Source organism: Salmo trutta, chromosome 25 (genome assembly GCF_901001165.1).
Source record: "Salmo trutta chromosome 25, fSalTru1.1, whole genome shotgun sequence".
Classification (NCBI taxonomy): domain Eukaryota; kingdom Metazoa; phylum Chordata; class Actinopteri; order Salmoniformes; family Salmonidae; genus Salmo; species Salmo trutta.
In genome coordinates this window covers 104,373-120,854 of record NC_042981.1, presented here as the reverse complement: position 1 = coordinate 120,854, position 16,482 = coordinate 104,373, and positions in this window count along the sequence as shown.

Here is a 16,482-nt window from a genome sequence, read left to right as displayed (position 1 = left end):
GTCTATTGTTCAGCTATTAGCTCTCCTCCCCAGCTTGCAACAAATTGTTGTTGTTCCCATCTCGTTCCTTTCCCTGTTCCACGCGTCACCATTCTGCACCTGAGTGTCTCGCTTATGGGCGTGCTGGCAGGATATGGCAGCATCTTCGGTTGTGCGTCAAGAATTCTGTATACAGCAGCACGTTTGTATGAAGGTGTGGTTATTCACAGGCAAATTGTTATATGATATGGAGGTACATTTGTGTCTTTTTGTCGAGAGCAAAACTTTTTTTATTTTCAATCAAAAATAATTATTTTAAAAGCAACTTTTTTCTGACACAAAGGAAGTCATAGCAGACACCTACGAAGAAGGACTGTGTGATGATGTCATCTCAGGTCAGCAGCACTGGGCGTTCTTCCATCCAACACCAACGAAGAAGGACTGTGTGATGATGTCATCTCAGGTCAGCAGTACTGGGCGTTCTTCCATCCAACACCAACGAAGAAGGACTGTGTGATGATGTCATCTCAGGTCAGCAGCACTGGGCGTTCTTCCATCCAACACCAACGAAGAAGGACTGTGTGATGATGTCATCTCAGGTCAGCAGCACTGGGCGTTCTTCCATCCAACACCAACGAAGAAGGACTGTGTGATGATGTCATCTTAGGTCAGCAGCACTGGGCGTTCTTCCATCCAACTTTTACATAGCTAGTAGTTAGCTCCTACGATACAGTGTCGGTTCATAACATTGTATTATATTACATACATACATACCGTAGAATGATAAATCATGCAATTATTATTCTCAAGCTAACCAAAAGCATTTAGCTACGAACGCCTGTTCTCGCCATTTTCAGTTGAATAAATCTAGCTTTCTTTCATGGCAACTCATAAGCCATGTCCTATTAGTTTCATAGTGGATATATAATCATATTTCATGGTAACTCATAAGCAGGCCATGTCCTATTAGTTTCATAGTCGATATATAATCATATTTCATGGTAACTCATAAGCAGGCCATGTCCTATTAGTTTCATAGTCGATATATAATCATATTTCATGACAGTGGAACAGTTAGCTTTTTTTACAGAAGGATGAAAGAACACAATATATCTGTCACGAAGAGTTAGGGTTGTCTTTTCAGCGTGTAGATGGTGCAGGTATCATTGCATATTTCCCATCACCTAATGAACAACCTGTAACGATCGTCTGGAAGAGGGGACCAAGATGCAGCGTGATGAGTGTTCATATTGAATTTTAATAATACAAAACACTTGAACATAAGACACAAACAAACGCCAACAGTTCTGTCGGTGCCAACCACACAACAGAAACAACTACCCACAAAACCCCAAAGGAAAACAGGCTGCCTAAGTATGATTCCTAATCAGAGACAACGATAGACAGCTGCCTCTGATTAGGAACCCTACTCGGCCCAAAACAAAGAAATACAAAAACATAGAAAAAGGAACATAGAACACCCACCCAATGTAACACCCTGGCCTAACCAAAATAAAGAACAAAACCCATCTCTATGGCCAGGGCGTTACACAACCACAATACCAGTCTGGTGTTAAGCTTTCTGTGCTGTATTGATGTATCCTGAAAATGACATCTGCTGCTTTAGATTGAGCAGTCATATCTCAGTTATTGTTTTCATATCTACAAAAAATAATCTGTTTTCTTTACTTTCCGAGTGCGAGCTGATCAAGGGGTCAAAAATTTAGATATTGCCAGATGTTCACTGTCCGAGGAACAGGCCGTGGAAGCTTCATTGCTGGCAAAAGTGTCCATAACCAGAGATAATTAAACTGTTCTGTGTTCTTTTCTCAATTTTTCACCAGTCTCATATGCATTAATTAAATAACCCTTAAGATGTCAGCTGCAAGTTTACACCACATAGACACTCAGCCATTTTCACTGGACTATCTGTTGCTGCCAAGTCATGATTTCCCTGGGGGTTAGCCTTTCAATAACCAAGTGGTGAGACACATAGCCCTCTATATTTAAATGTTTCAGGTATACTCCGATAGGTGTCTGCGTCACACACAGTATCTTCTATTGACAAGATCTTCTATTGTTTGTCCTCATGTGTCGGTTTTTCATAGAACTGCAAAAATCTCTGAAGCTGGAGACTCTTACCTCCTCCACTAGCTTTAAGCACCAGCTGTCAGAGCAGCTCACAGATCACTGCACCTGTACATAGCTCATCTGTAAATAGCCCATCCAATCTACCTCATCCCCATACTGTATTTATTTATTTATCTTGCTCCTTTGCATCCCAGTATCTCTACTTGCACATTCATCTTCTGCACATCCTACCATTCCAGCGTTTAATTGCTATATTGTAATTCCTTCGCCACCATGGCCTATTTATTGTCTTACCTCTCTTATCCTACCTCATTTGCACATGCTGTATATAGATTTTTCTACTGTATTATTGATTGTATGTTTGTTTATTCCATGTGTAACTCTGTGAGAACTTGTTCTCAACTAGCCTACCTGGTTAAATAAAGGTGAAATAAAAAAATTACAATTAAAAAAAATAGGTGAGCGGTCACTTGGTCGGGCCAACAGGAAGTATTATTAAATCAAATCAAATCAAATCAAATGTATTTATATAGCCCTTCGTACATCAGCTGAAATCTCAAAGTGCTGTACAGAAACCCAGCCTAAAACCCCAAACAGCAAGCAATGCATGTGAAAGAAGCACGGTGGCTAGGAAAAACTCCCTAGGAAAAACTCCCTAGAAAAGCCAAAAACCTAGGAAGAAACCTAGAGAGGAACCAGGCTATGAGGGGTGGCCAGTCCTCTTCTGGCTGTGCCGGGTGGATATTATAACAGAACATGGACAAGATGTTAAAATGTTCATAAATGACCAGCATGGTCAAATAATAATAATCATAGTAGTTGTCGAGGGTGCAACGAGCACGTCCGGTGAACAGGTCAGGGTTCCGTAGCCGCAGGCAGAACAGTTGAAACTGGAGCAGCAGCATGGCCAGGTGGACTGGGGACAGCAAGGAGTCATCATGCCAGGTAGTCCTGAGGCATGGTCCTAGGGCTCAGGTCCTCCGAGAGAAAGAAAGAAAGAAAGAGAGAAAGAGAGAATTAGAGAGAGCATATTTAAATTCACACAGGACACCGGATAAGACAAGAGAAATACTCCAGATGTAACAGACTGACCCTAGCCCCCCGACACATAAACTACTGCAGCATAAATACTGGAGGCTGAGACAGGAGGGATCAGAAGACACTGTGGCCCCATCCGATGATACCCCCGGACAGGGCCAAACAGGCAGGATATAACCCCACCCACTTTGCCAAAGCACAGCCCCCACACCACTAGAGGGATGTCTACAACCACCAACTTACCGTCCTAAGATAAGGCCGAGTATAGCCCAATGTAAAGAGATGCTTTACATTGAAATACAGATAAAGATGCTTTAGTCCCAGAGTTAATGATCCAAGGTCAGTTTATATTATACAGGAAGTATTATTAAAATATGCTTTCCATTGAAATACAGACAGAGATGTAGTAGTCCCAGAGTTAATGATCCAAGGTCAGTTTATATTATACAGGAAGTATTATTAAAAGATGCTTTACATTGAAATACAGACAGAGATGTAGTAGTCCCAGAGTTAATGATCCAAGGTCAGTGTATATTATACAGGAAGTATTATTAAAAGATGCTTTACATTGAAATACAGACAGAGATGTAGTAGTCCCAGAGTTAATAATCCAAGGTCAGTTTATATTATACCGGAAGTATTATTAAAGAGATGCTTTACATTGAAATACAGACAGAGATGTAGTAGTCCCAGAGTTAATGATCCAAGGTCAGTTTTGCATTTCACCTCCTGATGATTATGATGACTGACCGTGTTAGAATATTAAAAAAAAGCTTAATCATGCTCTCTCTCTATCCATGTATGTTCTGATGTGAGAGAGGAAGCCAGTCCCGTCAGCGCCACCTCACCCGCTCTTAACATAACCTTCGGGCCGACTGGGGGCCCAAGGCTGGTTAGGAGACACTGTAATTGTGATGAACTGAGAGAATATTAGGGTAGGACTGTAATTCATTAATCATATGCTGTCTGCCTCTGTTCTTACCTCTTTCCCTTTCTGTCTTCTACACCGCTCTCCCCACCTCGTCTTTCTTCCTCGTTTTATAATGCACACCATATGTGCATTGAAGTACAGATTGAACTTGTATTTATAATATAACATTACAATTATCATAATTATAGTGCATGCATTATGTATTTCTAACATTCGGATAATGAACTTCTTTCAAGAAAGCGTTTCACATTCTCCACTGGTTGAAATGAAGTATCTCATTGAAATACTATCCTGTGTCCTCAGATTAATGCAGATGAAGGGAGTTAGATATGCATAGGTTTTTTATTCTGTATATATGAATTACAAATCAGCCTTTACTTAAATCATGTTTCTAGTCTATTGCATAGTTACAATGTGTAATCATTGATGTCCCAGGAGCAGGAGTGGTAAACATAATTGTAATACATACATGCAGACACAGCATCATTCAAATAATGGAGTTTGATATTATTGAAAAAGAATGTCTCAGAGATTCATACCTGAACCTCACCTTTATTTGCATTTACATTTACATTTACGTCATTTAGCAGACACTCTTATCCAGAGCGACTTACAAATTGGTGCATTCACCTTATGATATCCAGTGGAACAACCACTTTACAATAGTACATCTATATATATATTTTTTGGGGGGGGGTTAGAAGGATTACTTTATCCTATCCCAGGTATTCCTTAAAGAGGTGGGGTTTCAGGTGTCTCCGGAAGGTGGTGATTGACTCCGCTGTCCTGGCGTCGTGAGGGAGCTTGTTCCACCATTGGAGTGCCAGAGCAGTGAACAGTTTTGACTGGGCTCAGCGGGAACTGTGCTTCCTCAGAGGTAGGGGGGCCAGCAGGCCAGAGGTGGATGAACGTAGTGCCCTTGTTTGGGTGTAGGGACTCATCAGAGCCTGAAGGTACGGAGGTGCCGTTCCCCTCACAGCTCCATAGGCAAGCACCATGGTCTTGTAGCGGATGCGAGCTTCAACTGGAAGCCAGTGGAGTGTGCGGAGGAGCGGGGTGACGTGAGAGAACTTGGGAAGGTTGAACACCAGACGGGCTGCGGCATTCTGGATGAGTTGTAGGGGTTTAATGGCACAGGCAGGGAGCCCAGCCAACAGTGAGTTGCAGTAATCCAGACGTGAGATGACAAGTGCCTGGATTAGGATCTGCGCCGCGTCCTGTGTAAGGCAGGGTCATACTCTGCGAATGTTGTAGAGCATGAACCTACACGATCGGGTCACCGCCTTGATGTTAGCGGAGAACGACAGGGTGTTGTCCAGGGTCACGCCAAGGCTCTTAGCACTCTGGGAGGAGGACACAATGGAATTTTCAACCGTGATGGCGAGATCATGGAACGGGCAGTCCTTCCCCGGGAGAAAGAGCAGCTCCGTCTTGCCGAGGTTCAGCTTGAGGTGGTGATCTGTCATCCACACTGATATGTCTGCCAGACATGCAGAGATGCGATTCGCCACCTGGTTATCAGAAGGGGGAAAGGAGAAGATGAATTGTGTGTCGTCTGCGTAGCAATGATAGGAGAGAGCATGTGAGGATATGACAGAGCCAAGTGACTTGGTGTATAGCGAGAATAGGAGAGGGCCTAGAACTGAGCCCTGGGGGACACCAGTGGTGAGAGCACGTGGTGCGGAGACAGATTCTTGCCACGCCACCTCGTAGGAGCGACCTGTCAGGTAGGACGCAATCCAAGAGTGAGCCGCGCCGGAGATGCCCAACTTGGAGAGGGTGGAGAGGAGGATCTGATAGTTCACAGTATCAAAGGCAGCAGATAGGTCTAGAAGGATGAGAGCAGAGGAGAGAGAGTTAGCTTTAGCAGTGCGGAGAGCCTCCGTGACACAGAGAAGAGCAGTCTCAGTTGAATGACCAGTCTTGAAACCTGACTGATTCTGAGAGCGATAGCAAGAGAGCTGGCCAAGGACGGCACGCTCAAGAGTTTTGGAGAGAAAAGAAAGAAGGGATACTGGTCTGTAGTTGTTGACATCGGAGGGATCGAGTGTAGGTTTTTTGAGAAGGGGTGCAACTCTCGCTCTCTTGAAGACGGAAGGGACGTAGCCAGCGGTCAAGGATGAGTTGATGAGCGAGGTGAGGTAAGGGAGAAGGTCTCCGGAAATGGTCTGGAGAAGGGAGGAGGGGATAGGGTCAAGCGGGCAGGTTGTTGGGCGGCCGGCCGTCACAAGTCACAAGATTTCATCTGGAGAGAGAGGGGAGAAAGAGGTCAAAGCATAGGGTAGGGCAATGTGAGCAGGACCAGCGGTGTCGTTTGACTTAACACACGAGGATCGGATGTCGTCAACCTTCTTTTCAAAATGGTTGACGAAGTCATCCGCAGAGAGGGAGGAGGGGGGGGGAGGATTCAGGAGGGAGGAGAAGGTGGCAAAGAGCTTCCTAGGGTTAGAGGCAGATGCTTGGAATTTAGAGTGGTAGAAAGTGGCTTTAGCAGCAGAAACAGAGGTAGAAAATGTAGAGAGGAGGGAGTGAAAAGATGCCAGTTTGTTATGACTGAAAAAGAATGTCTCAGAGATTCATACCTGAACCTCACCTTTATTTGCCAAGGAAGAGTACGTGATCAGTGAATATATTCAATGTACAGGCTACAATGTGGGGGATCTCATGCGTGGTAATAACTACAGTACATGTATATAGGACTTGCATCCTTGGCACAATAAAGTTATTATATTCTACTCTATCCATAGGCTTCATTAATGCCTTTCAGACTTGAATAGAAGTCTACAACAACTATGATAGCTGAGATTCATAGATTGGTATGAATATTAGTTCAGAACCAAACGTTTTAGGGTCCATACACAGATTGGCTACATAGTGTAGCAAGATACACATCCATAGGCATACAGTTATTTTTATCCTCCACTACACAATAAGCAAGTAAATAGTTAGCTAGCTATCAAACCCCTACAACTCATCCAGAACGCCGCAGCCCGTCTGGTGTTCAACCTTCCCAAGTTCTCTCACGTCACCCCGCTCCTCCGCTCTCTCCACTGGCTTCCAGTTGAAGCTCGCATCCGCTACAAGACCATGGTGCTTGCCTACGGAGCTGTGAGGGGAACGGCACCTCCGTACCTTCAGGCTCTGATCAGGCCCTACACCCAAACAAGGGCACTGCGTTCATCCACCTCTGGCCTGCTCGCCTCCCTACCTCTGAGGAAGCACAGTTCCCGCTCAGCCCAGTCAAAACTGTTCGCCGCTCTGGCACCCCAATGGTGGAACAAGCTCCCTCACGATGCCAGGACAGCGGAGTCAATCACCACCTTCCGGAGACACCTGAAACCCCACCTCTTTAAGGAATACCTGGGATAGGATAAAGTAATCCTTCTAACCCCCCCCCCCCTTTAAAATATTTAGATGCACTATTGTAAAGTGGTTGTCCTACTGGATATTATAGGTGAATGCACCAATTTGTAAGTCGCTCTGGATAAGAGCGTCTGCTAAATGACTTAAATGTAAATGTAATGTAAATGTACTTCAGCTACATTGTCACGGCAAGGCAAGCTTACACAATTGTACATTCAATTTGCAGTAAATGCTTTAGCTAGCTAGATTCTTTACATCCACTGTTTCCCAAGATGACAGCCTGGTTTGCTGGTTTTCTCAGGAGTCCCTAAAACATTAAACAGCACAAATTATAAATTCATTGTCCTGTCATAACACTAGCTAGCTACCTTGTTAAAATAGCTAGCTACCTTGTTAAAATCCCCAGCTACAATAAATGCAGCCTCAGGATATGTGGTTTCCAGTTTACATAGAGTCGAATGAAGTTCCCTCAGGGCCGTCGATGTGTCTGCTTGGGGGGGAATATACACGACTGTGATTATGATCGAAGACAATTCTCTTGGTAGATAATGCGGTCGGCATTTGATTGTGAGGAATTCTAAGTCAGGTGAAGAAAAGGACTTGAGTTCCTGTATGTTGTTATGATCACACTACGTCTCGTTAATCATAAGGCATACACTGCCGCCCTTCTTCTTACCAGAGATGCTTGTTTCTGTCGGCGTGATGCGTGAAGAAACCAGGTGGCTGTACCGACTCCGATAGCGTGTCTCGAGTGAGCCATGTTTCCGTGAAACAAAGAACATTACAGTCTCTGATGTCTCTCTGGAAGGCAATCCTTGCTCAGATTTCGTCTGCCTTGTTGTCAAGAGACTGGACATTGGCGAGTAGTAACGGAGCGGTGTGCGATGTGCCCGTCTACGGAGCCCGACTAGAAGACCGCTCCATCTGCCCCTTCTGCGGCGCCATTGTTTTGGGTCGCTGGCTGGGATCCAATCCATTGTCCTGGGTGGTGGGCCAAACAGAGTATCCGCTTTGGGAAACCATCCATTTCATAAATGGGAAACATTAGAGATGTGAAAAAACATGGTTGTGTTTTGTTCTACCTTGTGTAAGGGTATCTAAAAAATGTGGAGGCCTTGCCACTTGTAGTGGGGATTCTCTGGCCTGCATTAGGCTGGTAACACCCCCAGGTCAAGTTGAAGTCATCAGACCATACAATTATGGTCCCGGTTTTCCAAAACCATCTGAAGGATAAGTTCATTGTTAGAACCTTTGTAGGAGCATCATTAAATCTCCAAGCTGTTTCCCAAAACCATTGTTATTAACCTTGTACTTGTAAACGCTCTAAATCTAACACCTGCCTCAGAACACTTGTAGAATGGCTAGGTGCGTCGTTTCATCTCACACACACAACGATGTCAGCTACACATAGAATCATATGGTCCTATGGGTTAGGATTAGGGTTAGGGTTAGGGGTTAGGGTTAGGGTTAGTGTTAGGGTTAGGGTTAGGGGTTAAGGGTTAGGGTTAGGGTTAGGGTTAGGGTTAGGGTTAGGGGTTAAGGGTTAGGGTTAGGGTTAGGGTTAGGGTTACCATAACCTGTTAGGGATAGGGGGCAGTATTTACACGGCCGGATAAAAAACGTACCCGATTTAATCTGGTTATTACTACTGCCCAGAAACTAGAATATGCATATAATTATTGGCTTTGGATAGAAAACACCCTAAAGTTTCTAAAACTGTTTGAATGGTGTCTGTGAGTATAACAGAACTCATATGGCAGGCAAAACCCTGAGAAGATTCCTTACAGGAAGTGGCCTGTCTGACAATTTCTTGGTCTTCTTGACTCTCTTTATTGAAAACTGAGGATCTTTGCTGTAACATGACACTTCCTACGGCTCCCATAGGCTCTCAGAACCCGGGAAAAAGCTGAATGATGTCTTTGCAGCCCCTGGCTGAAAAACATTAGCGCATTTGGATGGTGGTCGATCAGAGTACAATGAGACTGAGGCGCGTGCACGAGGCGACCCCATGTTTTTATTTTCACTGTCTTTGAACTAAAACAACGACTCCCGGTTGGAATATTATCGCTTTTTTACGAGAAAAATGGCATAAAAATAGATTTTAAACAGCGGTTGACATGCTTCGAAGTACGGTAATGGAATATTTAGAATTTATTTGTCATGAAACGCGTCAGGCGCGTCACCCTTATTTACCCTTTGGATAGTGTCTTGAACGCACAAACAAAACAGAGGATATTTGAACATAACTATGGATTATTTTGAACCAAACCAACATTTGTTATTGAAGTGGAAGTCCTGGGAGTGCATTCTGACGAAGAACAGCAAAGGTAATAACATTTTTCTTATAGTAAATCTGACTTTGGTGAGGGCTAAACTTGGTGGGTGTCTAAATAGCTAGCCCGTGATGGCTGGGCTATCTACTCAGAATATTGCAAAATGTGCTTTCACCGAAAAGCTATTTTAAAATCGGACATAGCGAGTGCATAAAGGAGTTCTGTATCTATAATTCTTAAAGTAATTGTTATGTTTTTTGTGAACGTTTATTGTGAGTAATTTAGTAAATTCACCGGAAGTTTGCGGTGGGTATGCTAGTTCTGAACGTCAGATGCTAATGTAAAAAGCTGGTTTTTGATATAAATATGAACTTGATTGAACAAAACATGCATGTATTGTATAACATAATGTCCTAGGATTGTCATCTGATGAAGATCATCAAAGGTTAGTGCTGCATTTAGCTGTGGTTTTGGTTTATGTGACATTATATGCTAGCTTGAAAAATGGGTGTCTGATTATTTCTGGCTGGGTACTCTGCTGACATAATCTAATGTTTTGCTTTCGTTGTAAAGCCTTTTTGAAATCGGACAGTGTGGTTAGATTAACGAGAGTCTTGTCTTTAAAATGGTGTAAAATAGTCATATGTTTGAGAAATTGAAGTAATAGCATTTCTAAGGTATTTGAGTATTGTGCCACGGGATTACACTGGCTGTTGCGTAGGTGGGACGATTTCTAACCCTATGTGACCGCCGATAAAAACAAGCGACGTATAAAAAGATGCTTCAAATGAAAACCGAGATGACTGCATTAAAATATAAACAGTGGGATATAGGCCTATTTATTACAATATAAACAGTAGGCTCTAGGCCTATTCATTACAATATAAACAGTTGGCTATAGGCCTATTCATTACAATATAAACAGTGGGCTAAAGGCCTATTCATTACAATATAAACAGTGGGCTATAGGCCTATTGTAACGCCCTGGCCATAGAGAGGGGTTTTTGTTCTTTATTTTGGTTAGGCCAGGGTGTTACATTGGGTGGGCGTTCTATGTGCATTTTTCTATGTTGGTTTGTTTCGTTGATTTTGGCAGTGTGGCTTCCAATCAGGCACAGCTGTAGAGTGTTGTTGCTGATTGGCAGTCACACATAAGTGCCTGTTTTTCCATTGGGGTTTTGTGGGTAATTGTTTCTGTTGTGTGGTTTGCACCTGACAGGACTGTTTGGCTGTCGGTTTTCTTGTTTTGTTTTGTATAGTGTTCTTTCTGTTAGGTTAAAATCATGATGAACACTAACTCCGTTGCGCCTTGGTCTACTCTCTCTCCCGACAGCCGTTACACCTATTCATTACAATATTAACAGTAGCCTATAGGCCTATTCATTACAATATAAACAGTAGGCTATAGGCCTATTCATTACAATATAAACAGTAGCCTATAGGCCTATTCATTACAATGTAAACAGTAGGCTATAGGCCTATTCATTACAATATAAACAGTAGGCTATAGGCCTATTCATTACAATATAAACAGTAGGCTATAGGCCTATTCATTACAATATAACCAGTAGGCTATAGGCCTATTCATTACAATATAAACAGTAGGCTAAGGCCTATTCATTACAATATAAACAGTAGGCTATAGGCCTATTCATTAAAATATAAACAGTAGGCTATAGGCCTATTCATTACAATATAACCAGTAGGCTATAGGCCTATTCATTACAATATAAACAGTGGGCTATAGGCCTATTCATTACAATATAAACAGTAGGCTATAGGCCTATTTATTACAATATAAACAGTGGGCTATAGGCCTATTTCAATATGATTGAAATACATTTAATGTTCCATCAATTGAGTTCTATTTTGCTGCTTGTAGGCTACGTCTGTAATTAGTCTTCTACTTGTAGGCTACGTCTGTAATTAGTGTCCTACTTGTAGGCTACGTCTGTAATTAGGCTCCTACTTGAAGACTTCTGTCTGTAATTAGGCTCCTACTTGTAGGCTACGTCTGTAATTAGTCTTCTACTTCTAGGCTACGTCTGTAATTAGGCTCCTACTTGAAGACTACTGTCTGTAATTAGGCTCCTACTTGTAGGCTACTGTCTGTAATTTGTCTCAATATATTTAATGATGTGTAGCCCAATGTTAGTCCTTAATCACGACTCTCAGTTCCATTAAATGACACACAAGATGAAATAATCTTTTTTTTCACCCCCTTTTTCTGATATCCAATTGGTAGTTACAATCGTGTCTCATCGCTGCAACTCCCCAATGGACTCGGGAGAGGCGAATGTTGAGAGTCATGCGTCCTCCGAAACATGACCTGCCAAGCTGCGCCGCTTCTTAACACACTGCTCGCTTAACCAGGAAACCAGCCGCACCAATGTGTCAGAGGAAACACTGTCCAACTGACGACAGCCTGCAGGCGCCCGGCCCGCCACAGAGTCGCTAGAGCACGATGAGACAAGCAAATCCCTCCGGCCAAACCATCCCCTAACCCAGACAGCGCTGGGCCAATTGTGCGCCGCCTCATGGGACTCCTGGTAATGGCTGGTTGTGACACAGCCTGGGATCAAACCCGAGGCTGTAGTGGTGCCTCAGCCTGCAGTGCCTTAGACCGCTGCTCCACTTGGGAGGCCTTGTACGTGGGAGTTTTGTTAAGACACTCAATCTTTCATAGCAGCGAGAGATAATAAAAGCATTTTTTCGATACACACCTTGATAGGGTTAGAGTTAGTGTTCCCACATGGCCATATCTCCAGTTACAGCGCTTGTTTACAGAAGACAAGAGGCCACCACCTGTGCTAATTAGCTATCTAGCATGCTCCGAACATCTGTGTGTAAGCGTAACTTGGGAAGTGTAGTTTAGTCAGATGGAGGCACCTATGGCTGTATGGATCTGTGTTAAACTGCTACAGTAAGTTTATATTTTTTATTTCTCGCTGATGAAAGATAAGGACCATATGTTTCGAAAGTCGTATCGCAAGCAATAATTATTGATGTTTCTAAATGTTAAAACACATCGTCGGGATTGTAGTTCACATGAGGTAGTCATGGGTGAAGCAAATGGTTGAGAATTGTATGTGTATTTATTATGGATCCCCATTAAATCCTGCCAAGACAAAAGTTACATTTCCTGGAGTTTATTATGGATCCCCATTAGTTCCTGCCAAAACAAAAGTTACTCTTCCTGGAGTTTATTATGGATCCCCATTAGTTCCTGCCAAAACAAAAGTTACTCTTCCTGGAGTTTATTATGGATCCCCATTAGTTCCTGCCAAAACAAAAGTTACTCTTCCTGGGGTTTATTATGGATCTCCATTAGTTCCTGACAAGGCAGCAGCTACTCTTCCTGGGGTTTATTATGGATCCCCATTAGTTCCTGCCAAGACAGCAGCGACTGTTCCTGGGGTTTATTATGGATCCCCATTAGTTCCTGCCAAGGCAGCAGATACTCTTCCTGGGGTTTATTATGGATCCCCATTAGTTCCTGCCAAGGCAGCAGCTACTCTTCCTGGGGTTTATTATGGATCCGTATTAGTTCCTACCAATGCAGCAGCTACTCTTCCTGGGGTTTATTATGGATCCCCATTAGTTCATGCCAGGACAGCAGCTACTCTTCCTGGGGTTTATTATGGATCCCCATTAGTTCCTGCCAAGGCAGCAGCTACTCTTCCTGGGGTTTATTATGGATCCCCATTAGTTCATGTATAACACCACCCCACAACAATATCACAATGTATGCATATGCATGTGTCTGTACCTTTGTGTGCCCCTTCACAGTCTCCGCTGTTCCATAAGGTGTAGTTTACATGTCTTTTAAATCTGATTCTACTGCTTGCATCAGTTACCTGATGTGGAATAGAGTTCAATGTAGTCATGGATCTATGTAGTACTGTGCGCCTCCCATAGTCTGTTCTGGACTTGGGGATTGTGAAGAGATCTCTGGTGGAATGTCTTGTGGGGTATGCATGGGTGTCCGAGTGTGCTAGTATTTTTAAAACAGACAGCTTGGTGCATTCAGCTTGTCAACACATCTTACAAATACAAGTAGTGATGAAGTCAATCTCTCCTCCACTTTGAGCCATGAGAGATTGACATGTATATCATTAATGTTAGCTCTCCATGTAGATTTGAGGGCCAGCCGTGCTGCCCTGTTCTGAGCCAATTGAAAGTCCCCTCTTTGTGCCACCTGACAACATGACTGAACAGTAGTCCAGGTGCGACAAAACTAGGGCCTTCTAGGACCTTCCTTGTTGATAGTGTTGTTAAGAATGTAGAAACTAGGGCCTGTAGGACCTGCCTTGTTGATAGTGTTGTTAAGAAGGTAGAAACTAGGGCCTGTAGGACCTGCCTTGTTGATAGTGTTGTTAAGAAGGTAGAAACTAGGGCCTGTAGGACCTGCCTTGTTGATAGTGTTGTTAAGAAGGTAGAAACTAGGGCCTGTAGGACCTGCCTTGTTGATAGTGTTGTTAAGAAGGCAGAGCAGCGCTTTATTATGGTTCACCCCATATTAGCTACCATGACATTTTAGAATCCAGGGTTACTCCAGGCAGTTTAGTCACCTCAATTTGCTCCATTTCCACATTGTTTATTACAAGATTTGTTGAAGTTTAGGGTTTAGTGAATGATTTGTCCCAAAAACAATGCTTTTAATAGTGGAAATATTTAGGACTAACTTATTCCTTGCCAACCATTCTGAAACTAACTGCAGCTCTTTGTTAAGTGTTGCAGTCATTTCAGTCGCTGTAGTAGCTGACGTGTATAGTGTTGAGTCATCTGCATACATAGACACACTGGCTTTACTCAAAGCCAGTGGCATGTCGTTAGTAAAGATTGAAAAAGCAAAGGGCCTAAACAGCTGCCCTGGGGAATTCCTGATTCTACCTGGATAATGTTGGAGAGTCTTCCATTAAAGAACGCCCTCTTTATTATGTTAGACAAGTAACTCTTTATCCGCAATATAGCAGGGGGTGTAAAGCCATAATATGTTTTTCCAGCAGCAGAGTATGATCGATCATGTCGAAAGCCTCACTGAAGTCTAACAAAACAGCCCCCACAATCTTTTTATCATCAATTTCTCTCAGCAAATCATCAGTCATTTGTGTCAGTGCTGTACTTGTTGAATGTCCTTCCCTATAAGGAAGCTGAAATTCTGTTGACAATTTGTTTACTGTAAAATAGCATTGTACCTGGTCAAACACAATTTTTTCCAAAAGTTTACTAAGGGTTGATAACAGGCTTATTGGTTGGCTATTTGAGCCAGTGAAGGGGGCTTTACTATTCTTGGGTAGCGGAATGACTTTTGCTTCCCTCCTCAGTAACTTTCCATCCAAGTTGTCAGATCCCAGTGGCTTGAGAACTGTAGGGAGAAGACAGAATGGCTGAGAACTGTAGGGAGAAGGCAGAATGGCTGAGAACTGCTGGGAGAAGGCAGAATGGCTGTGAACTGTAGGGAGAAGACAGAATGGCTGAGAACTGTAGGGAGAAAACAGGATGGCTGAGAACTGTTGGGAGAAGGCAGAATGGCTGAGAACTGTAGGGAGAAGACAGAATGGCTGAGAACTGTAGGGAGAAGACAGAATGGCTGAGAACTGTCGGGAGAAGGCAGAATGGCTGAGAACTGTAGGGAGAAGAAAGAATGGCTGAGAACTGTAGGGAGAAGAAAGGATGGCTGAGAACTGTAGGGAGAAGACAGGATGGCTGAGAACTGTAGGGAGAAGGCAGAATGGCTGATAACTGTAGGGAGAAGACAGGATGGCTGAGAACTGTCGGGAGAAGGCAGAATGGCTGAGAACTGTAGGGAGAAGACAGAATGGCTGAGAACTGTAGGGAGAAGACAGGATTGCTGAGAACTGTAGGGAGAAGACAGAATGGCTGAGAACTGTAGGGAGAAGACAGAATGGCTGAGAACTGTAGGGAGAAGACAGAATGGCTGAGAACTGTAGGGAGAAGACAGAATGGCTGAGAAATCTAGGGAGAAGACAGGATGGCTGAGAACTGTAGGGAGAAGACAGAATGGCTGAGAACTGTAGGGAGAAGACAGAATGGCTGAGAACTGTAGGGAGAAGACAGAATGGCTGAGAACTGTAGGGAGAAGAAAGGATGGCTGAGAACTGTAGGGAGAAGACAGGATGGTTGAGAACTGTAGGGAGAAGACAGGATGGCTGAGAACTGTCGGGAGAAGGCAGAATGGCTGAGAACTATAGGGAGAGGACAGGATGGCTGAGAACTATAGGGAGAGGACAGGATGGCTGAGAACTGTCGGGAGAAGACAGGATGGCTGAGAACTGTCGGGAGAAGACAGGATGGCTGACAACTGTCGGGAGAAGACAGGATGGCTGAGAAATCTAGGGAGAAGACAGGATGGCTGAGAACTGTAGGGAGAAGGCAGGATGGCTGAGAACTGTAGGGAGAAGACAGGATCGCTGAGAACTGTAGGGAGAAGACAGAATGGCTGAGAACTGTAGGGAGAAGACAGGATGGCTGAGAACTGTAGGGAGAAGACGGGATGGCTGAGAACTGTAGGGAGAAGACAGAATGACTGAGAACTGTAGGGAGAAGACAGGATGGCTGAGAACTGTAGGGAGAAGGCAGAATGGCTGAGAACTATAGGGAGAGGACAGGATGGCTGAGAACTGTAGGGAGAAGACAGGATGGCTGAGAACTGTCGGGTGAAGACAGGATGGCTGAGAAATCTAGGGAGAAGACAGGATGGCTGAGAACTGTAGGGAGAAGGCAGGATGGCTGAGAACTGTCGGGAGAAGACAGGATGGCTGAGAACTGTAGGGAGAAGACAGG